This window comes from Protopterus annectens, chromosome 6.part0 (assembly GCF_019279795.1).
Source record: "Protopterus annectens isolate FY-2018-M chromosome 6.part0, PAN1.0, whole genome shotgun sequence".
Lineage (NCBI taxonomy): Eukaryota > Metazoa > Chordata > Ceratodontiformes > Protopteridae > Protopterus > Protopterus annectens.
This window is the reverse complement of record NC_056737.1, coordinates 769,327,247-769,352,681: the sequence shown is the minus strand read 5'-3', so window position 1 is coordinate 769,352,681 and position 25,435 is coordinate 769,327,247. Positions and strand designations below refer to the sequence as shown.

At 41.4% G+C, this 25,435-nt stretch overlaps 1 protein-coding gene across 2 annotated transcripts in view; it reads left to right on the top strand.

Moving 5' to 3' along the window:
* Positions 1-1,779: 1,779 nt before the first annotated feature.
* TIMM9 (translocase of inner mitochondrial membrane 9) overlaps positions 1,780-25,435 on the top strand; it is a 499,680-nt gene continuing 476,024 nt past the window's right edge. The window contains exon 1 of one of the 2 annotated variants that reach the window (XM_044074448.1): positions 1,780-2,005. The gene's annotated coding sequence lies outside the window, so the exon portion shown is untranslated. Of the gene's footprint in view, positions 2,006-2,188; positions 2,261-25,435 lie in introns of those variants that run through there. The other variant, XM_044074449.1, reaches the window with a different exon arrangement.

Genomic DNA, 25,435 nt, shown 5'->3' with positions numbered 1-25,435 from the left:
TGGTTATCAAAATAATATATATTTTTTCTTTTTTACAACTTATTGTGCCTTGATCACTGCATGTACAGTTTTTTTTTTTACTGCATTAATTTCTTCTGCAAATAATATTCAACTACCCTTGTTCTAATCATCTACTTGCTCAGTTAGCTATGCAACTGAATGTGAGGCTCTTGTCACAGGAAACAAAGTAGAAAATAAAATTCTTTGATAAACTCATTGTAAAAAATAATACTCAAAATGTGATTGAATTCAAGTTTTATACATTACGCTGTGTAAGAAAGTACACCTTCAGAAACTTGCCTCTGACTGTGACGTGGTCCAAAAAGGTCCTTGGACCAGCCGACCTACCCAGTTATGCACACATCAACGCAACCCAGAGAAGCCATAGACATGGGATTATCAGACTTGCCCAGTAATCAAAACAGCTACAACACAAATAAATTCAATATAAAGACAAAAATCATAGGCGTCACCTAAATCTTAGCGCTTACCCTATACCCATCATTAATATCACAGACAGTGACAGCTTAGAAGAGCACACATACCTATTCAGTGTTTGGAAACTTTAATGCCGAAATCCTACAACAAGCACAGTTTATTCACAGTCTATTTCGTTGCAATAATTATACGTACTAGAAAATACATTCTGTTTAAATTAGACACATACCATGTAATGGTATCTTAGAATACACAGTACAGTTGTCATCCAAAGGCTTGTTTGCTGGCAACGCCGGAGGAATGTAACTCTCGTTTGCATTCCGAGATGGAAAAACTGCTTCTCGAATCATTGTCATTGAAACACGCGTTGTGTTTGAATTGCAGCAAGTAAATCGCGTAGTAGGATCACAAATATCACGATCTTTCTGTGTCGCATTATCTTTACTTATTTTAATATTTGTTGTTTTTTTAAGAATGTCACTTGCTGTTGAGCTCGCAGAATCAAAACTTGATCTAGCATCTTCCATTGTAACGTAACAGAAAATAAACAGGTGAATTAGACTGTTAACAGTTGTAGTCCAACAGAGAGCTACCTAAGCGCTGCAAGAGGTTTCCCAAGTCAAATAAAGCAATACTGCCAACAGTGTAAACAATACACGTAATTATCAACAAGTTCACCATTCTTATGTACTACTTCCACTCAGCGATTTCCCATTGCTGCCAACTTAGTTTATATCACGTCACTCGTGACTGCCAAAAGGGAGTCACAGTTGCAAGAAACTAATAAAAACAGTAAACGTTTAACTTCACTCGCTGCTGTAGCACGAAGACTATGTAGGTGTGTGATTTACAGAGTAAATCCCAAACCCCGCGTATTTCAAAGCAGTTCCCGCTTTTCTACCAGCAGTTGAGTCTACTACACTTAAGACATCTAGTAGTGCTACTTTCCTGCAAAACAGTTAAACAACTGAAGTGAGACAACTGCTTATTCATAAACTTTTCGCATGCTTAGAAGCCTTTAAATAAAATGGGATAAATACCTCAACTTTCTAAGTTGCTGTTACGTTTGTATTTACATTCCCGCAAAAATGTGTTCTAGAAATTGGTTCCTAGCTTCTGAAAACAAAGTTCTGACAAGCCCCACGATCTAAGTCGCATAATTTAGTCATTGTGTGGTGCAATACGAACACGAAAATGTAATTAAATAACAGTGCATGGTTTAATCGGATATTGCTACTTTCGACCGAAAAGTTGTTGGAGACAAAAAGTCCAAGGGGATTGTTTACAATGCTGCACATTTGGACTCCGGGCAACGGAAGGAAAACGTATTAATTTTTGCTCGACGCACATTCGAGAATACAGTAGTACAATCAACAAGTATCTGAAATTCGAATCGCCTGAACTACATTAGCATTCATATTGCACTGATCTTTTCCCCTATTGATTCTGCACCACATGCATAATTACAATTTAAACGAATCTACTTTTTTTCTGCTTGCTCATGTTTGATTGCAACACTTTTACCCACGTGCTCTAATCTTTGCCGTGTATCTGCTTTTCTCTAACTGTAAGTAGCCTTTTATTCAGTCTTGCTTATGTATTTGCGTTTTTTTTTTGTTTTATTTGTATCATTTAGATGTGAAAGTTATTTTCAAACATCCCATGATGCTGTTCGTGTGGTGGGTTGGATGCAATTGTATGTGATCATAATTTGACTTTCAGAATGTATCCTCCTTTGCTTCGAGTCGTGTGGCGTATTTAATCACCAGTTTGAGAGGAGTTATTATTTTACTTCAGGCATTTTATGTTGTGACCGCAACTGGTATGTTATAAATAAATATTGTCAGTGTTTGCATGTGATTGTATTCATTTTTCCGTGTAGTGAGCGTGCCTTTATTAATCTGTGATATAGAATTGACCACTGATTACAAGACGCTTTGCTGTGCAAAGCGAAGTTATTGTACTTCCTTTACGTTTCTTAATCGGGCAGTTTGTATTGACATCTAGTCACAACTGAGTGCAGGGTAGTGTGGTATGAAGTGTGAGTGTATACTGAATAAGTGCAACGTATGTTTCCTCTGTCTTTTCCACGTTTTAGCTTTAACTGACAAACGGAAAAAAGTAGTGCTGTTAGACAGATGATCTAAAAGTCGTTGATTTTTGAGTGTTGACATTTGCAAGAGCTGCTCAGAAAAAAATGTACTCATTTCAGTACACTGAGTTTGCCTAGCTACACCCTTGTACTGGGGGTCTTTTTGGTCTGTCTTTATTCACAGTTTAATTTGCATGTGGCTTCTTTTTGGTCTGTATTTATTCACAGTTTAATTTGCACGTGGCTTCTTTTTGGTCTGTATTTATTCACAGTTTAATTTGCACGTGGCTTCTTTTTGGTCTGTATTTATTCACAGTTTAATTTGCACGTTCATAGGTTCATACTAGGCTATCTGCCCGAGGGCATTTACAAGCCTAGCCCATCGTTTTGTGGCTTATGCTACCCCTTTAGTATGGGGAACTATACCCATTATTTTGCTGTGCCTCTGTCGAGCAGTGACACTGAGGTAATCCCTGGGGTATATCTGCGATCTCCCATCCATTGGTCAAGATTTCTCTTGAACAAGGCCAGCGAGGTGCTCTGCCTCACATGTACCGGGATTTTGTTCCACAACATAGGGAGTCTTTGGGTGATGAATCTATCCCTCCAGCACGTCCTGTTAATAGCCGTGTCGAGGTTTAAGTCTCCCGCCCTTGTGGCTCTGATGGATCTAGATTTTTTGAGGTGAAGCATATTCATCAAATCTGGGTTTGACATGGCCTTGTATGTTAGACAAAGGTCACCTCTGAGCAAGCGGTGGCGACTGAATAGAGCTGGAGTTCTTTCAGTCGGGCAGCATAGGACAGATTTTGAGACCCTTTATCCTTTTGGTGAGGAACTTTTGTGGCTCTCCAGCTGCTGCAAGTGTCGGGTCAGATACATCCCGAATGGGGCATTGTACTCAATCATTGGTCTGATGAGTGATGAGTAAAGGGAGACTATGACCTCCCTTGATCTAGATGAGAATCCCTTCATGATAAGGTGGGCAATGTAGAAGGTCTTCCTAACTACTTTAGCTACATGGGTGTCGAATGACAGACTACTATCAACCTGGGTCCCCAGGTCCCTGATAACTTCTTCTGTGCTCAGTGGATTGCCACCTATTTGGTAGCTAGGGTAACCTTGTTTTTCCCAAAGGGTATGACTATGCATTTTTGGCATTTAACTTCAGGCCGTGGCTCTGGCACCAGTTATCCGTTTCTGTGAGACCCTTCTGAAGGATATCTGTGTCAGATGTGTTTTCTACTATGGCGCCCAGTTTGCAGTCATCTGCAAACTTTGTCAGCCATAACCCTCCTGTGTTTGCTTGTACTTTGGAAAAGTAGATGCCAAACAAGAGTGGGCCCAGGACTGAGCCCTGTGGGACACCACTTGTGACAGGCTTTGAGTCTGACATGGCACCAGCAACTCTGACCCTGTGGGTTCTGTCACTCAGCCAGTTTGCAACCCATCTTGTGATGTATGGGTTAACATTTAAGCTGATGAGTTTTTCAATGATACCCGAGTGGGGTATTGTATCGAAGGCCTTAGCCAGATCGAGGTAGGCTGTATGGACTGCCTTTCCCTTGTCAATGGCTTTGGTGACTGTTTCAAAGAAGTCAACCAAGTTTAAAAGGCATGATCTGCCTTTGACGAAGCCAAACTGGGTTGGATCCAAAGTCTGCAAATTCCCTATGTCTTTATTTATGAGGTCTATTATGATCCTCTCCATGGCTTTGCAGATAAGGCTTGTCAAGCTAATGGGCCGGTAATTTCCAGGGTCGGTGGAGGCACCGCCTTTGTGAAGTGGGACCACAGTTGCAGTGCGCCACTCCTGGAGTGCGTATCCAGAGGTAAGACTTTGATTAAACAGCTGTCCTAGCTGTGGGTTTAATTCCTCATTGAGTTCGTGGAGCACACAGCCGGGGACACCATCAGGTCCCATGGATGCTGTGTTTTGCTTTGGAGAGAGCAGTTCTCACTTGGGCGCTGGAGATGTTTGGGGGCTGCAATCGTTTGGTATAGATATCTCTCCTTTTGGGGGGGAGAAGTTTGCACTGAACCTGTCAGCCAGTATGTTGGCAATGTCTGTAGGATCAGTAATCTTCACATCATTTTGAACTAGTTCTGAGCATATCTGGGAGTTTCCTCCTAGGTTTCTAACATAGCTAAAGGAGGCCTTATGATTGTCTTTTGAGTCTTTAGCTATTTTTCTCTCAAAATTTGCTTTGGATGATTTTATGAGAGCTCTTAGTTTTTTACTTATAGTGATCAAGGGTGTCTTACCTTTTAAGGATTTTGCTCTATCTTGTAGTAGCTTCCTCCTTTTATTGTAGAGTTTGTTTATGGCTGGGGTCCACCAGACTGGACGCTTGCCTTTGGTACTAAGAGTCTTTGTTTTGTTTGGGATTGCCTTATCCATGCAGTCCTGCAGGTGCTGGTAGAAGGTGTTTGTAAGTGATTCAGCGGCTTGAGTACTGTTTTCCGCCGGCTCGGGGGCCTTAAAGGAGACCACACTAGTTTTTAGAAGTGTGACGTCGGCTTTTGAGAAGTTCTTTACTGTGGTCTTTTTTATTTCAGGTGGGGTGGGATGAGGACCTCCAGCGAGATTAGTTTGTGATCTGATCTCACCAGTGAGGGGTATACTTCCGGTGTTGAACATTGTGCTCCCATGTTCGTGATGATGAGATCAAGTATGTTATCTCCTCTTGTGGGGATGGTGACTAGTTGTTCCATGGCATTTGAGTTTATGAATTCCAGGAACTTTTGGGCTAGGGTGTTTGGGCTTGAGTAGTGTTCCCAGTCTATATTAGGGTAATTGAAGTCACCTAGTATGATGGTGTTTGGTGATACATTTATCCCCTCTAGTGTTTTCAAGAAGGCCATGTGAGGTTCCTGAGTTTGTGAGGGTGGCCTGTAACATGCTACAATTTGCAGAGCAGTCTTGCCTATGGTTAATTGCACCTGGATGGTCTCCGATGCATCGTGCGTTGCCACCAGTCTTGAGGTGTGGGTGTCCTTGATGAATATGGATACCCCCCCCCCTCCTTTCTTGGTATTGTCCGGATTTTGGGGCCGGAACGCATGATATGAGGTAAAACCTGATAGCGCTGGGGTGCTCTCAGGAGCCTTGAACCAGGTTTCTGTCACAGCACAGACATTGATGTTCTCCATACTGAGAAGGGCCTCGAGTGCGTGCATTTTGAGATTTAGACTTCTGGCATTGAGCAGCATTACCCTTAGTTTTTTTTCCTTTTTTTGTGTTCTAGGGTGGTAGGTTTAGAATTTGAGCCTTGCCTAAAAGGCACTATGGCGTGGCAAGAGCCTTTGCCAATATCCGGAATCCCAGGAGTGACAGGTGCAAGCCGTCCCTTGCGAAGCAGCGTGGCTTGTCCAGCATGTCATCCCAGGCAGACAGATACTGGATCCCCTTTGAATGACACCAGTGTTTAAGCCAATTGTTAAAGCTGATCATCTTATCTCTGTATTGTGGCATCACTCTTGGTGAAGGTAGGATACTGCTCAAGGTCAGGGTCATACCTGCCTGGGCTACATAATCAGAGAGCTCCTCAATGTCTCTTTTCATGTAGTCCAAGGAGGTACGTCTCAGGTCGTTTACACCAGCGTGGACAATGACTGAGTCATATTTGTACTTGCTGTTGAGAGACCTGAGTGCTTGCGTTATGTGGCGGATTCTAGCCCGACAGGCAGCTTACTGTGACCTTCTCCTTACTCAGTCTGGTGAGCGGGACGTCAGTGTGTCTGACTATGGAGTCACCAATGACTAGTGTGTCTGGCATTGTGTTTGGCCTTAAGGGCTGTGACTGTTTGACACACTGACTGTGAGGTCTATGTGTTGCAGGTGTTGTGTTTTGAGGTGGTGGTTGTTTGGGTGTCTGCTTTGGTGGCCTCTGCTGTTTTGGTAGATTTTTGATCAGAGCCTCCGAGTATGTCTTTGTGTGTTTATGTGTATGATTTGAGGTTGTAATGGTGCTATGTGAGACTGGGTCTATAGTGTGTGTGGTAACCTTCTCCTCCTGACTGGTCTTGCCAGTCCTGTGTTGAGAGAGCTCAGCCTCCAGTTTGGCCGTATAGTTGCATCTCTCGCATGTATTTGTGTTTTGTGGGAGGAGGAGAGGGTTGTCTGTGTACATGAGGCAATTGTAACATTGCCTCAGTATTCCCAGGTTCACCAGCTGAGCAGGAGAGGATACTAGCAACTGATCCCTCAACATGCTAGAAGGATAGACAAAAACGTTAAAAAAGATTCAGGGGGACGTGGGTGACCGAGAAATGGGGGGTTACCTTTTTGGGGTACTATCTATGACAAGAGTGCCGTATCAAGGTAATAAGTACTGTAGGAGCAAGTGCTAGGTTTAACAGATAGAGAATAGTCTACTTGGAGTCAAGTGGAGATGATCTTTTTAGTTATAGGATACGCTGATTAGATCAGTAGTGTAGATCGAGGAAGGTAGTTTTAAGGGAAAATTTGAAGAGTGGACTTTAGGTAGCCCGAATAGTTTAAACCTGCCTAACCGGCGCTGCCCTAGTGTGCAACAGTGGCAGCTCATTTAAATCAAGGCTTAACGCAGCGTTTACCGCGTTTATACCGGGGGCTGGAAAAAGCTAGAAACTGGCCCAAAACGACCAATAAACTACTAGTTACTGGCTGAAACCTCACAAAACTGGACAAAAGGCAGCTCAGTGCTTCCCACTCCCACTGGTAAGCAAGGTAACTTCCTCTCCCCCAAATAAGGCAAGGAAACAGTACACAGGAACTACAACCAAAGCCCAGGAATCAGCAACTCTGAAACTGGACTAAACTAGTAAAGCAGGAAAAACAAGAGATATTTTTTTTTCTTTTTTTTTCACAAAACAGGCAGAAACAGGTACAGCAAACACTTATAAATGCTATGAATCAGCTACTACAGCTTACACAGAAAAATTTGCTACAAATACAGTCAGATAGTAACAAACAAGGATTCCAAGTGCAATATTAAGTTAAATGCAGTAAAAACAGCTTCAATGTAACAGAAAGGCAGGCGAAATACAGTCGCTAGGTATTCAGATGTGGAAAGCAACAAAAAATATACTTAGTATCAAGAAAAGTCGCTTATTCAGCTCTCTGCAGCCTGGATTACTCCGCTGGCCCACATGGAGTCTGTGCTGAGTAGGTACAAGCTGAAAACGCATGCTACCGCGTTTTATACCAGGGGCTGGAAAAAGCTAGAAACTGGCCCAAAACGACCAATAAACTACTAGTTACTGGCTGAAACCTCACAAAACTGGACAAAAGGCAGCTCAATGCTTCCCACTCCCACTGGTAAGCAAGGTAACTTCCTCTCCCCCAAATAAGGCAAGGAAACAGTACACAGGAACTACAACCAAAGCCCAGGAATCAGCAACTCTGAAACTGGACTAAACTAGTAAAGCAGGAAAAACAAGAGATATTTTTTTCTTTTTTTTTTTTTTCACAAAACAGGCAAAAAGGCTTCTTTTTGGTTTGTATTTATTCACAGTTTAATTTGCACGTGGCTTCTTTTTGGTCTGTATTTATTCACAGTTTAATTTGCACGTGGCTTCTTTTTGGTCTGTATTTATTCACAGTTTAATTTGCACGTGGCTTCTTTTTGGTCTGTATTTATTCACAGTTTAATTTGCACGTGGCTTCTTTTTGGTCTGTATTTATTCACAGTTTAATTTGCATGTGACGTTGTCGATAATAACTCCCTTTCGTATACCATTGCATTTCCTCAATATCGTTATCTTCACAGTTTATTGTGCTGACGCTTAAACTTCAGAGGTGAATGTAGTTAGTTAGCTGGCTTTGTTACATTTCTTAAGTATCAAAATAAAAAATACACTTTATGCATCGCCTCTTAGTTAGGGTTAAACTATTCCCGGCACCATAAAATCTACTCTTCAAATTTTCCCTTAGAACTTGTTCTTATTTCGGCTTTTACCGGTTGGGGATCGCCACAGCAGAACTCTGGTCCGCTAATGATTGACAGTTGATTTTTTACGGTGCCGAGGTGCCAGCTTGCCGCCCGACCTTCAACGAAGGCACGCCCGTTCATGCATGTCTTTCGAACGACACTTGACGGTGGGGAGAACATGCAGACTCCATACAGCAGGTGCTCCAGCCGAGAATCGAATAGGAAAACCTGTTGCTGTGAGGCGGCAATGCCACCTTTGCACCACCGCCGCTTACATTTTCCCTTAGAACTAGTCATTTTTTTTAGTTTTAGTACTCAAATCTGTTTTTTTTGAACTCAGCCCTTGTTCAGAAATCATTGTAAGCACTAAATAAGCTACAAATTACTACAGCACTCAACTTTCCTCACAGTTTTCAGTACTTAAAAAAGCACCTATCTAGGCATGTCTAAGGGTCAGCTCCTGGTGTTTTCTTCTGTCTACTTGATGAATCTAGGCATCTTGGGGCAATGCAGTAATGGCCTCATGTACACAGACAACCCTCTGTTCCTACCACCCAACACTACAACCTGTGAGACATGCACTTATATAGCCAAACTGGAAGCAAAGATCTCTTCACCCAAGACTGGACTAGGCAGTCAAGAGGAGAGGATAAACACTTGCACCACACCACACTCATCACATAGTTCCTCAAAACCTACACCACCAAAACACACGCATAGAAAACACACACCTACATTTGCGGTGGCGCTCCATAAAAATCTGCCCAAGCAACAGAGCCCTCCAAAGCAGAAACGTATGCAACCTCCACCCCCCCAACGCAACCCAAATGGCATATAGCCCACAAACTCAGTGTGCCACTCGACCACAGCCAATAAGGCCTAACAATGTACCCAACACTCCAGTGTGCCTGACTACAGTCACCTATGACTAATGTTCCACACACCAGGCTAAACCAGGGGAAAGTTGCTGTCAGGATCCGTCCCATAACGCACGCACTCAGGTCACTCCACAACAAGTACAAATATGACTCTGTCATTGTCCATGTTGGTGTGAATGACCTGAGACGTATCTCCCTGTGCTACATGAAAAGAGACATGATCTTGTAGCCCAAGCAGGTATGACCCTAGCCCTGAGTAGCATCCTGCCATCACCCAGAATGATACCGCAATACAAGGACAAAATAATTGACTTCAACAGTTGGCTAAGCTTCTGGTGTCATTCTAAGGGAATCCAGTATCTGCCCGGGCTTTGCTAGAGATGGCCTGCACCTGTCACCCTTGGGATTCTGGATATTGGCTAAGGCTGTTGCCAACATCCTGGCAGATAGGTTCAGTGCTAACTTTACCCCCCTCTCACCCCCTTAAAGGCCCATCGCTATACTGGAAGAATGCAAAGTTCCTGTAATCACGGCTGCACAGGTAAAAACCACACTCTCCAAAGTCAAGAACACAGCATCCATGGGACCTGACAATATCCCAGGCTGCATTCTACACAAACTACAGAGGGAACTGGTACCCCACCTAAGCACCATGTTCAATCATAGCTTCACCTCAGGCTTTGTGCCCACTGAATGGCACACAGCGACGGTTATCCCACTCCATAAAGGGGGAGCCACCACAGACCCTGGGAATTACCACCCATTAGTCTGATAAACCTGGTGTGCAAGGCCATGGAACAAATCATCATGGGACTTATAAACAAAGACATTGGTAATCTTGAAAATTCAAAATGGAAACAACTGATATGTAGAAATGCAGCAGGAACCAGCAACCAAGCAATCCACAGCAAACACTATTTATTTTAGCGCTTTCGTCGGCCTTAAGCCTTTGACATCATCCTGTGTTTGCTGTGGATTGCTTGGTTGCTGGTTCCTGCTGGATTTCTATACATTGGTAATCTTCAAACTCTGGACCCCACCCAGTTCGGGTTTGTAAAAGGCAGATCATGTCTCCTAAACCTGATGGACTTCTTTGAAGTAGTCACCAAAGCCGTAGACGAGGGTAAGGTGGTTCAGACAGCCTATCTAGATCTTGCCAAGGCTTTCGACACCATCCCCCACTCTGGAATTATAGATAAAACTAGGTATAAATTCCTATGTCACAAGATGGGTTGCCATCTGGCTCACTGACAGAACCCACACTGTAAAAGTAGCAGACTCCAAATCCGACTTCAGACCAGTGACAAGTGGAGTACCATAGGGTTCAGTCCTGGGTCCTCTCCTGTTTGGTATCTACTTTTCTGAAGTACAGGCTAAGACAGAAGGTCTTTGGCTAACGAAGTTTACAGATGACTGCAAACTAAAGCCATAATTGAAACTCCCAACAATGTGGACAGGCCTGTGGGCCTCACTGAGACAGATGCCTGGTGTCAAAGCCATGGCCTCAAGCTCAGTGCCAAAAAGTGCATTGTCATCCCCTTTGGTAAAAACTCTGTACCCATGAACTTACCACATAGGCAGTAGTAAACTTAACATTGAAAGTGTGATGAGACCTTGGGACATAGGTGGACAGTAGTCTCTCCTTTGATAATCATATCGCCACAGTAGTCAGGAAATCCTTCTATGTGGCACACCTCATCACAAAAGGTTTCTCATCCAGGAAAAAAGAGGTCATTGTTCCCCTCTACTTGTCACTCATTAGACCCATTATAGAGTACAATGCCCCTTTTGGTATGTACCTCACAAAACATCTACAACAACTGGAAAGACCGCAGAAGTACCTCACAAAGGGAATTACCGGCCTCAAATAGATACCCTATGCAGACCGTCTCAAAAATTTCCAGCTTTACTCCGTCACATATCGCCTACGCAGAGGCGATCTCTGCCTAACATACAAAGCTATGTCAAACCCAGAGCTGTTGGACATGCTCCACTTAAAGAAATCCCAATCCCTCCGAGCTACATGCTCTAGGGACCTAAACCTTGTCACCACAATAAATAGAACATGCTGGAGGGATAGATTCCTGTCCCAGAGACTTCACATACTCTGGAACAAACTACCTATCTATATCAAACAAAGCTACTCATTAGCACTCTTCAAGAAAAATCTTGATGATTGGATGGGAAATAGGAAATTCACCCCGGGGATCACTTCTGTGATTCTGCTCGACAGTAGCACAGGAAAATAATTTACTTGGGTGGTGAAAGCCAAGGTACCTTCTTGGCTAGGCTTATATAGGCCCTAGAGCCAATAGCCTAGTACCTCCCTATGAACACGGTTGATCTAAAAGTTTTTTTTTTAATTGAGAATATTGATATTTCTAATATTATTTAAAGTTAGCTCACAGATTCAAAGTGCATATCTCAAATCTGTGTATATTTCCTTTTGTTGCTGATCTCCTATTGGAACGTTGTAATTTTTACGTTTATAAAGAACCCCTAAAAGTTAGAAACCAAGAAAGCAACACAGGACCGGGAATCAGTTGCACTGTATATAATTTGTAAACACTGTACAGAAAATTCTTACATTTCCCGCAGTGTGAAAATTTTCTCCCTCAACCATAAGGATTCACAGATTAATGAAAGTACAATCCTTATTGAGACTTTAACAATTTACCCAATGCCTGGGCAAGTAATTCAGTCATACCTCTCAACTGTCCCCTGATTTGGACTCAAATTTTATGTCCATCTCTCTCAATCCATACTAAAACTGGTGACTTTTGGAGACAAGGTAGTGAATTACAGTTAATAAGTAATGACAATAATTGAGCGTTATGTACTTATTTTACTTCAGAAAATGTATATTAATTCCCATTCTCTTATTCTGTAATGTCTCAAGTTAATAGTGCTAATATTTTAAACTTGTCCCTGAGTATGTTGAGATTTGTCCTTGATTGGTTGAGAGCTATGAATTCAGTGTCAAATACATAGACCTAATTGTAAATCGACTATGTTGAGTAAAAAATGTGGAACAAGTCATAAAAAAATCCAGCCAGGGATGCCTGTATCTAAGGTATCACACCTGACAAGCCAAGTATCTTTCTGCTTTTTAACCATGGTTATATATAATGTAATTAACATGGTAGTGTGATACTGTCACCTTTGACTTGAGTAAAATCAAATTGCTTTAAAACACATTTTTCCTAGACTTTATCAGTGGAAAATGTGATGCAGTAAATATTTATGAAAACATCCTCAGTGACACACCTAAATCTACTCAGGATACTGTTTTTTATTTAATTATTCACTTATTTGCGTGTTTGTTAACAGGGGTTAAATGCTAATCCATATGGATCTTTTTTAGGCTGTCAGGAAAGATTGTCCTTTTGGTTACAAGAATCTGCTTAATAACTGTTCTTTGCATTAACCCACTCCACTAACTGCCAGACAGTGTTACGGTATTATTATGTCTGCTTTCATGGATATATATTTGTAAGAAACAAAGGAAAAAATGTGGAGGAAACATCAAATTAATATGCTGCGCAACAAGGAAAAAGAGAGATGTTACTTAGGTTTAAAAAAAATAATAATCATAGCCCACTCTGTGAAGTAAAGGAATAGTTTAAGTAACGGTTGCTGTGCTAGAAGGTGTGTGTGAGTGTTTAACCACTTAACAGAGGTTAACAAATTTTGATTGAAAATTAATTTGTAGTGTTTTGTTAGGCTTGAGTAATAGGATATCATCTGCATAATGTAACTAAGTTGTGGTTGGATAGTAGTAAATAGGGAAAAAAGAAGAGGACCTAGGATAGAGCCATGGGGATTCCAGTGTCAAGTGTTACATTTTCAGAAAAAGAATTATTATAGTAGATTTGGAAAGTCAAATTTTGTAAGTAATTTTTGAACCAAAGTATTGTCTCTAAAGTTGAGTTTTTGCTATTTGTGAAGCAGCAGACTGTGGCTAACTGTATCAAAAGCATGTGTCCTGCCAATGAAAACCCCAGCAGTGGAAATACCATTGTAAATGCTAGTGTAAATGTTCTTGGTGGCTGAGAGAAGTGCCATAAGGGTACTGAATGAATTTCTGAAATCACGTTGATTGTCACATAGAAGGCCATGTTTGTTTATGTTTATAAAAAGGTGTTGGTATATTGGCTTTTCAAAGATTTTTGTAATGAGGCTTTGTTTGTTTGTCTATTTATTTATTTATTTGCATTTGTTTACCAGGATGGCCCACTGGGCCATAGTGAGCCCATTTTCAGTGGAAGCCCAGGGAGTAAAGCTCCACACTAAAAACAGAATACTTAGTTTTGAAATAACTCTGTAGTCTTTTAGTTGAGTTGAAGAATGATGCTTGAAAAGAGTATCAATAACTTAAATTTGTCTGCTTAAAGGTATATATGGCTAGGCATGTTGTGGTCCCTGTGATTTCTTGCCTAGTATGTTTCTGTGTACTGTTTTTCTTTTTCATGCACAGTTTGAATTGAATGGTGGTTTTCATGGAGTGATGCTATCCAAACAGATGCCAGTATATAGTGTATGTTGCGACAAATGGGCTGAAAAGTGTTTTAAGTACATTTTTATTTGGGTCTTCAGCTTGTGTTGCCTGACATGGAGATGTTTTTTGTAGTATTACTTTGGGGGGAAGTGTGGGTTCACTGCCATTTCATTTATGTTTGAAATGTGCTTTGGACATTTGGTGTTTCTATACTGTACCTTTTCTGTTTTTTTTGGATTTCAGCTTTTGTTTCCTAATTCTGTGTTCTATTTGAAGTCCATGGGCGGGAGTGGGGGATGGGGAGTAGGAGCTTAGTCATTGCTAATGTGGTAAAACAACATTTCTGCTAAATTTAATTTTTATTCTGTGAATATTTCAAACTTTTTTTATTTTTCAAATATTTATTTTTAAATAGTATTGTTTCATTGTGTTTTACTGCTAATTGTTCATCTTTTGAAGCTTTTCTCACTGATCCATAGCTAAAAAGAGACCTTTAAATAGGCTAAATTGGCATATACTAGTTAATAAAAGTTGTATTTGCACACATGCGTTAGTAACATATAATATATACATATTTAACATGTGTATAGACATGTACGTATGTATTGCATGTGCTTAGCACAGTGGTTGAGCGGGTAGTGTTGCTGCCTTACAACAAAAAATTCTCTGTTTTGATTCTCGACTGGGGTGCCTTCTGTGCGGAGTCTCCATGTCTTCCCTGTGTTCGTGTAGGCTTTCTGTAGGTGCTCCAGTTTCTTCCCCCATTCCAAAGACAATGCAGTAGGTGGATTGGACACTCTAAATTGACCATGGGAGTGAGTATACGTGCAGATGTTTGTGGCATAGATGAAGAATTGTGGCAGGCGTAACCACCCAGTGGTGGCTCAAAATGATTGCCATCGTTGAAGTGACACCTCAACCCCATGTGCAAAATGGGGAAAGTGTGTGTGTGTGTGTGTGTCTACATACGTGAGTTGATGTATACATATCTACTTATATGTAAATAAATTAGGACATAGAAAATGCAACAGAGACCACCAGTCTATTAGGATTTTATTGTAAAAAAAAAAAAAGTTTAGTTTATTTCTAAATAATCACGTGGAATGATAAAACCACTTAGTGTCTTTAAGCATAGTGTTGTACAGCATGGACACAGACTCTTTTTTAGCAAGTTTTTCTGTGCTTCTCAGCAGCACTTCTGCTTTCTCTTGGCAAGAATGATGTCCCGATTCCTTATAATGGCTTTCTACAGGTTTCTCTTTACTGTGTAGTGCTTCAACTAGAACCACTCCCCCTTTCACAAAATACCTATTCTGGAATAGCAAGCAAGTCTGAACAGGCCAACTTTCACTCTCTTTAGTTTTATATCTATGATTGGCTACACTAATCATCAAACTTGTGAACCTACTCTTAACTAATACAGCAGGGTTCCTTACGTAAAGGAATACCCCAATGTAAAGTAGTAGTTTTATTTGCAAAATACCATAATAGTATTTTATGCAATATTTACAGCAGTTTTATTTACATTTGTTATGGCAGTTCCACTTTCTTTTGACATACCACTTGGTGGGAACCACACATTATACTGCTTTATCCCCCATCAGCACCACCAAAACATTTTAATTCAGGCTCGCTCTCTGCTTGTGTTTGATTCATTTTTTACTTGGGTTGTACTACTCTTTAAGCTTTCCATTCCCACTAGATTAGCTGTGAGCCCCAGATAGACAGTCTTTGTTGTGGTTTGTTAAGCCTGCAGTGTGCTGTACTGTGAATTTGAATGTTTCTAAGGAATGTGCCTCCCTACAGAACTTTGTGTTCTCCTTCTGATTTGATGCTGAATTAACCACGAGAGGTGTGGTCTGTTAAAGTGTGATCTCCCTGCCAAAGAGGTAATATTTTACATAGGTCAGACCACTTTGGTAGTTTTGGGAACTTTCTTTAGGAAAAGATATGATGCTGATTTATAGATAGAGGTATGAGATATTCTATAGGGCTGACTTCAGTAGTATAACACAACATCTTAAGGAGTGGGATTGGAGAGAATATATGACGAAGGAGAAAAGTAGGCTCATGGAATGTGTTATATGAATCTGTAAGTTTGTTACTTGTTCTCAATCACTTTTATAAAAGCTAAAAGAATAATTCAGAAGTGTTGATGGTGGACAAAGAAACTTGAAGAAAAAACATCACTGGCAACTCTATAAAATAATCCTGAGAGTGCCTGATTAAAAATAAGTACCAGAATGAATATCGGAGTTAGGTATAAGAAAATGCTGCATTCGTCAAGATTAAAATGTGAATGGATTAGCTAACCATACTGCAGAGGGGGGGGGGGGGTTTATGTAAATGTTTGAGGAACTATAAAAATGACTGTTCGTCATATGTTGGCGTAGTGACAAATTATGTTCCCATAGGTTCAGAGGAGGTTGCTAAGCCAACGGCCCTAGAGCCCTTACAAGCCTAGCCATATTTATCCCGACTTGCCCCTATTTGTCAGTAGTTAGGTGAGTGAAGTTTACAGAGGTAAGGTCTATGGTAGTTAATACTGACTTCCTTTGACCAAGGGTTACATGGGCACCAGCCAGGAGTGAATTTGAGGTCACCCATCCATTGATCGAGGTTGTGTTTAAATGAGAACCGCACCCACACATTCGAAATATGTTTATTTCATCACGGTTTGGTGTTTCCTACATTTTAACACCACTCTGGGACTATTTACACATTTTTAAATATTTTTATACATAATTTCTTAGTCTGACCATATGGGGTCTAGCATCTTGAAATGATCCTGATTGTTGAGTGTGTCTCTAAGTATCCCGCAATGCAGTCCTTGTCTGTAAAAACTTGCATCACATCGGCCTCTTTCTTCCTAAAGCTCCTGTCACTGAATTTATTTTACATGCATACACTGCTGTCTCAGTCATTTTTAAGTAACATTTCATGCCGTTCACTGACTACTTAAAACACAAACAGTGCGAATGCCACAAAACAGATTTTAAAAGTGCTTTTTACAGTTGCTTCTTTTTAGAATGGCTAAATTGCAGTCTTTTGTGAAGCCTGATTTGTACTGCTGTAACTCCTCTCCTATCCCTCTTCACACCTAATTTCCCTAGCTGTCAAAGTGCTAAGGGTAATTTGAGCTGTTACCTGCTGTGATTGACAGCTCACAACAGGAGACTTGATTCATGTACTGTTTTGTTCTAGCCATTACTTTCTGTATGAGTAGGGGAATGACCAGAGAGCTGTGACATCACAGCTTGGCTGGGTTTTTAGGACTGTCTTGGTGATGTCAGTTTGGGGAGGGAATTGCCCAGAAAACTATTTGTATTCATTGGCCTTGATGACATCAGTGAATTGGAGACTGCAGCAAGCTTTTCCAAGGCGGGATAAAAGTTTTTATTAAGTGAAACCACCACAGTACAGTAAGGTACTGTTCTAGTGGAGAGAAATGGTCAATTTAAAATATTTTAAATGCCGTATTGTTTATTCATGAGACTGTAAATAGGTAGAAAAAGAGCAGAGAGGTTGAGCATTTACTAATGGAATCCCATTGTCCTTTAAAGGGGGTCAGGGAGGGTCTCTGTTTCATATGAATTGGAAGCTTGTTCCAGATAATTGGCGGTCTCTGGGAGATGTATCTTTCTGTCCAACATCACCTGTCCTTGTCAGAGGCTAGGTTAAGATCCCTGGAGTGAGTCACCTTCCTGCTTTTTGATTTACAAATGTGTAGCATTTCCATCAGGGCCTGGTAAGAGACTGTTATGTAAGCCAGGCTCAGGTCACCCCTTAGCAACCTGTAGGGGATGGAATACAGTGACAGGGCTTCCAGTCTTTCAGCATAAGACTTACTTTTGTGTACCCTGTAATTTCTTGGTGAGAAACTTCTGTGGTCTTTCCAGTCATTGCAGGTGTCTGGTGAGGTAAATTGAAAAGGGAGCATTTTGCTCAATTATTGGTCTGATGAAGATCAAGTATAATGGAATTATAATATCCTTGGATCTAGATGCAATGCCTTTACATATAAAATGTGCCACATACAAGGATTTCCTTACTACTGTGGGTCCATGGTGGTTAAAATTCGGGTTGCTATCAACCCGAGTATCCAGATCCCATACCATTGGGCCTACACTTAGGGGGTGCTGTCTTTAATGTAATTTAATTAGCAGGTATGTCAGCTTTCCCAAAGGGAATAATAATAATGCGTTTTTTGCATTTAGCTTTAATTCATGATTTTGGCACCAGTCATTTGTATGCTTTAACCCTGTCTGCAGTATATTAATATTATTGGGGTCTCATTCACTGATCCCAGTTTGCAGACTTTCATCCACGGGCCATTCAGTTTTCCCCAGACTTATGAGAAATAAATTCTAAACAGTAAAGGGCCCAGCATAGAACCCTGGTGACTGGTCTTTTGCTAGAGGTGAAATGACCCACTTTAACAGTATGTGTCTTGTTGGTGAGCCAGTTGGCCACCCATCTTGTAATGTAGGGGTTAGTTCCTGACAGGGAGAGGTTCTCTATAATGCCTGAGTGGGGGATTGTGCCATATGCCTTGGCTAGGTCAAGATAGGCAGTATAGGGCATACAAGGCATCAAGGACCTGGACTACTTTCTCAGAGAAGTCGAGCATGTTTAACCTGCATGATCTACATTTAGCAAATCTGAACTGGGTTGGGTCCAGAGTTTGGAGTTTACCTATGTCATTGTTAATAAGGCCCAAAAGAAAAGCAGCTGTCCGTACCCCTCCAGCCTTCAGTATACCTTACAGTTTCCACAGCCCCTGCAAATGGGTTGCTCAGCTGTTCCCCTTCTACTGGTCCACTGCAGTTTTTACCTGCTCTAGCAACTTCATGAACCTGGCCACTAAATAAAAGGAAACCATCATCCTGAAAGAAAAAGGACTACAAAAGCATTATTTCTACAGCCCCTGCGAACAGGTTGCCCACCCATTCCCCTTCTACTGGTCCACGGCAGTTTTTACCTGCTCTAGCAACTTCATGAACCTGGCCACTAAACAATAAAAGGAAACCATCATCCTGAAAGAAAAAGGACTACAAAAGCATGGGAGGTGCACCCGAACTCCACAATATTTTGGGCTTATCACTGTATTAAGTGTATAGTGTACTTTAACTGTAGACCAGGGATGCCAGCTGCCCCCTCCCCCATTCACAAGCTAGCATTTCTTGTAATATTTAATTATAAAACTCCTTAATATACAGTCAAATACCATTTTAGTAGTTGTTACTGACTCACGCTAAAGTTACCATAAGTGCAAATACACAGCACAAGGTTTCTGAATTAGCTAAACAGCACATTGTAGACAATAAAGATATTACATTCGTTCTGTAAGATCCTGTATATATTCAAAAGAAAACAAGCACAGAAGGGCAAGTTACCTTTTCTCCAAACAGACATACCTACAACCAGTCTGTGGATTAAGTGATTTTTTTTTGTCTGATTCACTCCTACTCGAGGCCAGCCCCTGCTCCAGTTTGTCATTACACTTTACAATCCCCCCTCCTCCAATATGGTCTCAGCAAAGGTGATTTAAACCTGTGGTGCCATCTTGGATTCCCAAAGCAGCTGTCCATACCCCTCTGGCCTTCAGTATACCTTGCAGTAAGTGCTTATTCTTTCTGAAACAACAGTTGCAAAGTTGTTATATTTCTCCTTTTTGTCTTTTTAGTTAAACCCACAGAAATTCATCTGTAAGCCCACAGACACCCAGATTTATATTATCACCTGGACTGCTTTGCCCTGCAGTAACAGACAGCGCTGTGAAGCCAGAACCTAAATTAGCCCAGCTAGGGCAAATACATCACCTGTCTAGCTAGAGAACAACTGCATTGTAGGTTATTCTCCTATATTTTGTACACTTTTAAAAGGTATTGACTGTAAGGCAAGAGGCTAGCACACTATGGGACCCTCCCCATCACAGCTCAACAATTATCCAGCTTCTCTGCACTCTGTCAGACTCTCTCAGAACTCTGCTTACTCCAGTGTACAGGGTATCTAACATACTGACCTGGAAGTGCTGCAATCTACTGATTGTTTTTGTGCTTGCAGTCAGCCCCGGCTCATCCCGCTCCGTTCGCCCTGTGGGCTCACTCCTCTCCCCTACCCTATCCCCATTCCCACCTACCCCAGCTTTCACTAGATTTATACCAACCAAGGCCTGCCCACATTTGCCATAACCAGTCTGAACCCACACTTTCACTAATTAAGCCAGTTCACTACACCCACTCAGGCAACACCCACCCTGCCTTTATCTACATTCACACACCTCCCTCCCCTTTCTAAAGCATCAAACCCTAATAAAATGTCCCTCCTTAAAAACAAACATCTAATCCAATAGCCATGTATATCATCTCTCCATCACTGCTAGTAGTTTTCTATTCCCTCACATCATACTACACGCCATTACCAGGCAATCATTCACCTCCCTCCCAGACTTCCTCTTTGGACCATCACAACAGTCCACCTTACACTCCCATATCTCCAAACCTCTTCAGTACCAGCCACACAGACTACCACACTAAGAAAATCATACCTCTATCTGCATCATCCCACATCTATCAAAAGCACACTAAACTCCTTCACAAAGTTAACAAGTTAATCGCGCAACATATCTATCAGTTAAACCTCACTGGTGACATACACCCAAATCCTGGCCCCAATAACCCCCAACATTAAGTAAACAACTCCACCATCATTGACCGGCCTGAGTCATTTACACCAGAAACATAACATTTCCCTTCTTCTCCTTAACATAAATGCAAGACGTAAAGTCCATGACCTGCATGCCCTGCTCTCCCACCATTCTCCAGGTATAGTAATACTTACAGAAACTTAGCTCAAACCCAGCAATAACAACAATGAAATTGTAGTTCCCGAATTCAACGTTCTACAAAAAGACAGGGTATCCAAAAGGGGTAGAAGGATAGCTATCCTATTCACAGACCACATATTGTTTGATTGCCAACAACTAAGCATCCCCAACTTTGACATTGCAGAACCTATCTGTACCAAATTGACACTTGACAACCTATGATGTTAATTTTTTTTTTTTTGGGTTCTATCCTACCTGGGAACAACATTCCCACACTAGAAAATATTCTATACTGGGCCTGTAATTCCCTTCCACAGGAAACTATCCTAATGGGAGACTTCAATATTGACTGGCTCAACTGTTCCTCTCAAACCCTAACATCACATATCAACCTACATGGGTTCACCCAACTTATCCCATCTCCTGCCAGGATTGACAAATCCTCCAATTGACACTCTGTCCTAGACTGGATCTTAGTGAACAACCCATCCCTGTCAACCCAGTCAGGCTGCCTCCTTGATGGTCTGAGTGACTATCTGCCAATCTTTCTGCTAAGATCCTGTACTCCCCACACCAGCCAAGCAACCTACCAGCTAATTAAAAGTAAAAAACCTTCAACCCAAACAAGTTAATCTCCACACTAAATAGCTGCAACTGGGAATCGCTGAGACAGCTTCCCCTTGAAGACACAGTCAACTTCTTCAGCACCACCTTCCTTGACATACTAAACTACCACTCCCCCTGTCGAACAATCGGAGTCAAATCTAACTATACACCCTGTCTTAGTAAGGAATGCAGATCCTTACTCAAGGCTAGAGATAAGGCATGGGAGCAGTTCCACAAACACAAATCCCCATCAAGACAAAGATTCCTAGAATTGCAAAATAAAGCCAAGAAATTTGTAAGATCAGACAAAACCAACTACTACCATAATATCCAGAAAAAAATACCATGATACCCCTCAAATTCTGGGCCACAGTTAATAATGTACTGGCAAATCAGCTACTCCTACCCCATCAGCCATCAGTCCTGACAGCATAGCAACCCATTTCAATAAATACTTTACTGAAACTATCCAAACCCTTGCTAATTCTCACAGTGTCTCCACCACCCCAACCCCACCCACAGCCCAACAAAGTACCAACTTCCAAAGTAGCTGCAGCCTCTTTATATTCCACCCAGTGTCTGATACTACAAGAAAACTAAAACCTACCACATTAACCGCCGACAACCTCCCAGCAGACTTTCTACAGATTCCAGTAGATGCTTTAGCATACCCAGTAACCATACTCCTAAACAGATCATTATCAGAAAACATGGTCCCTGATATTTGGAAAATCTCATGCATAATACCCTTACATAAAGGAGGTAACTCAACTGAACTTACTAATTATAGGCCAATTGCCATCCTGTCCCCTTATCTAAAATCCTAGAGAGGACTATACACACTCAATTAATGACTTACCTTAACACAAATAAACTATTGTCAAACACTCAACATGGTTTCTGCCCCTCTCACAGTACTACCACAGCCCTCATGCCCTTCATAAATGCAGTGAACCATTACAGAAACAGAACGGTTTGTATCTTCTACATTTTTAGACTTGTCAAAGGCCTTTGATGTGGTCAGTCATGGCAAACTCATCAGCATTCTCTCCACCCTAAATCTCAGTAACGCCACTACCACATGGTTCAGAAGTTACCTATCAGGACAACAGCAGGCCGTCCAATGGCAACAACAACTTTCCCTTCTTCTCCTTGTTACCTTGGGGGTTCCATAAGGCTCCATCCTTGGACCTCAACTCTTCACCCTCTTCACCAACCAGCTCCACACCACCACACTACAAGCCACTGTCATACATTATGCAGATGACTCTACACTAATCTGCACAGCTTCCTCCCTTCAAGACCTCCACACCACACCCCAAGGCTCCTTTCTGTCCATAGAAACATGGTTCAGCAGTTTCGACTCGTACTAAACCCTAACAAAACAAAGTTCCCTCTCTCCTCCCCAACAAAAGTGACCCCTTTCTCCCAAACTTTCACCATCCTATTCAAAAATGAAACCGCCATCACCCCTACAACTCATACCAAACTGCTGGGTGTAGAAATTGACAAGAACTTGAAGTTTGATATACACACAGCACAAACCATTAAGAAGGTCCACAAGAAACTAGGTTTACTTTATAGAAACAAACAATTCCTAACTAGACACTCGAAAGCTACTATTGCTCGCACGCATCTTCTATATGCCTCCCCAATCCTAACCAACCTCCCCAAATCTGAACTAACCAAACTTGATGCTTGTTATAATAAAATTGCCAAGTTTGCCACTGATGCCCCATTCGGAACACATCACTGTACAGTTACTAAATTACTAGAATGGATAGAACTTCGTCAGCTACTATGCTTTAATCAACCCTAATAAAATGTCCCACAAAATATTGCATCAACCAGACAAAACCCATGCCCTCCAAAAACAATTACAACCATACATCACTTCCAGACCCCTCCACTCTAATAATAAATTGTACTAGATACCAACAAAGCAAATAACACAGCTGGAGAATCACTCTTCTCAAACTACATCCCTAACAAATGGAACAAACTGCCCACCCAAATTACTACCTACTGCTCTTTAACACAGTTAAAAAAAAAACTCCTAAAACTACACCTGAAAGACTCCTGGCTCTGTTCTTGTAACTGCCCTGGACAGACCTCTAACTGTTCAACTCTACATCTCTGACTTTGTATCTCGTTGCCCTCCCAATAAATCCTAACTGAGGCATCTGTCCTCCTTCTCCCAGGAGTCTCTTTTTCTTCCCAAGCATGACAAATGACTTGTATACATACTCATACTATGATGTCTGTTGTACACATTTATCTAAGACATTTTATATTTATCTTTTTGTAACTTTTATGTTTGACACTTTGAGCTTGCTTGCAGACAAGCATTTTTCTTTTGCAGTGTATATAAACTTTGTTTTTGTGTAAGTCTTATATTACCTGTATCTGTAACTCAAACATGTAATTTTGCTCAACTGGAGCTTTTCTCCCCGGGCCTCCGCTGAAAAAGGATCTATGAGCAGTTGGACTTTCCCAGTAAACAAATGTTAAATAAATAATAAAATGATTCTTTACATGGCCTTGAAGATGAGGCTAGTCGAGCTTATGGGCCTATAATTCCCAGAGTCTGTTGACTGTCCCCCTTTGTGCAGAGGGATTACTGTTGATGTCCTTCATTCTGCCAGAACATAGTCAGTTCTCAAGCTATAGTAAACATAGATCCAAGTGGATCTGCTAGGTCATGTTTTAAGTTGTTTAAAAGGCAACCTGGGATGTTGTCTGTTCCATTTATTCCAATGTTTTCCCTTTGGAGAGCGCCAAGATGCCCTGCTCTCTTGAGATAATAGGCTGAGGAATGGTGGCAGGTATACTTTGGGGGAATGACTGAAGGAGGGATGAAGTTTTCTCCAAATCTGTCAGCTAGCAGATTGGCTATTACCTCCGGTTGAGTATGGGTGGTGCTATCCACAACCAGTTCAGTGCATAGCTGTGTATTTCCTTTTAGATTACAGACATAGTTGTAGAATGCCTTATGATTATCCTTGGCTAGGGTGGCTATTATTTGCTTCGTAATTAGTTTTGGAGGACTTGACAAGATCAATAATTTTTGTTTAAGCTAGAGAGGAATTTCTTCCTCTGCAGAGTCAGTTCCCTCTTGTTCTTGGACATTTACTTTCTGTATCTTGTTGTATAGCCTGTTTATACAAGGGGTCCACCAGGGTGGCTTGTTTTTTCAGCAAGACCTGGTTTTAATCCAGTCAGGTACAGCCGATTCTATACAACTGCTTAAGTGGTTATACAGGGCATTGGTGTACACCTCTGCTTAGGAGTCCATGTTATTTGTGTTCTTATACTATCACTTAGTAGGAGGTAATGTGTGTTAGAAAAAATCTTAATGGTTTTGAGTTAGATGGGATATCTGGTCTTATAATTACATTGAATGAGACTGTTTGTTTTATGGTCCGATCTTACCAGGAAGGACATCACATGGGAGGTGGGGGGGGTGGTGCTGTCCCATGTTAGTGAGTACTATGTCTAGGACTTTGTAGTCTCTTGTGGGTGTTCTAATTACCTGTTCAAGAGCATTTGCATTGATAAAGTCCAAGAACCTCTGAGCCAGCATGTTTGTGGTCGTATATGTTTCCCAGTCAATGATAGGATATTTAAAATCACCCATGAGTAATGTGTTGGGCTGTATGGCATGTGATTTCATTAAGTCCAGGTTTGTGGTATGCTTTTCCTGTTTCATTGTATGGGGCCTATTGCTAGCTGTGATGTGGTAGGTGCTTTACCTATAGTTAATTGGACATGGGGTAGCTCAAGCGAGTCATGCTGTTTGACCGGTTTTGAGGTGTACTTATCCTTAATGAAGATGGATATAATTCCTCCTCTGATTGTGGTCTGAACATATGGAAGGCATTGTAGCCCTGCACGTCCGGGACGCTTTCTGTGCCTTTGAACCGTGTCTCAGTGACTGCACAGATGTCAGCATCTTCTAAAGTGATGGGTGCGTACACTGAGTGCAGTTTCTTGTTTAGACTCTTAGCATTAAACAGCAGTAGCTTGAGTTTGTCTGGGCAGAATTTTGCTTTGTTGGGAGGCTGGTTATTTTGACACAGTCTAAAAAAGTCATGAAACCCGATAAAGGGGGCGGTGGTTATTATGACCAAAACAGATTATTTGAATAAAATGACAATAATGTTGAATGATAACATGACT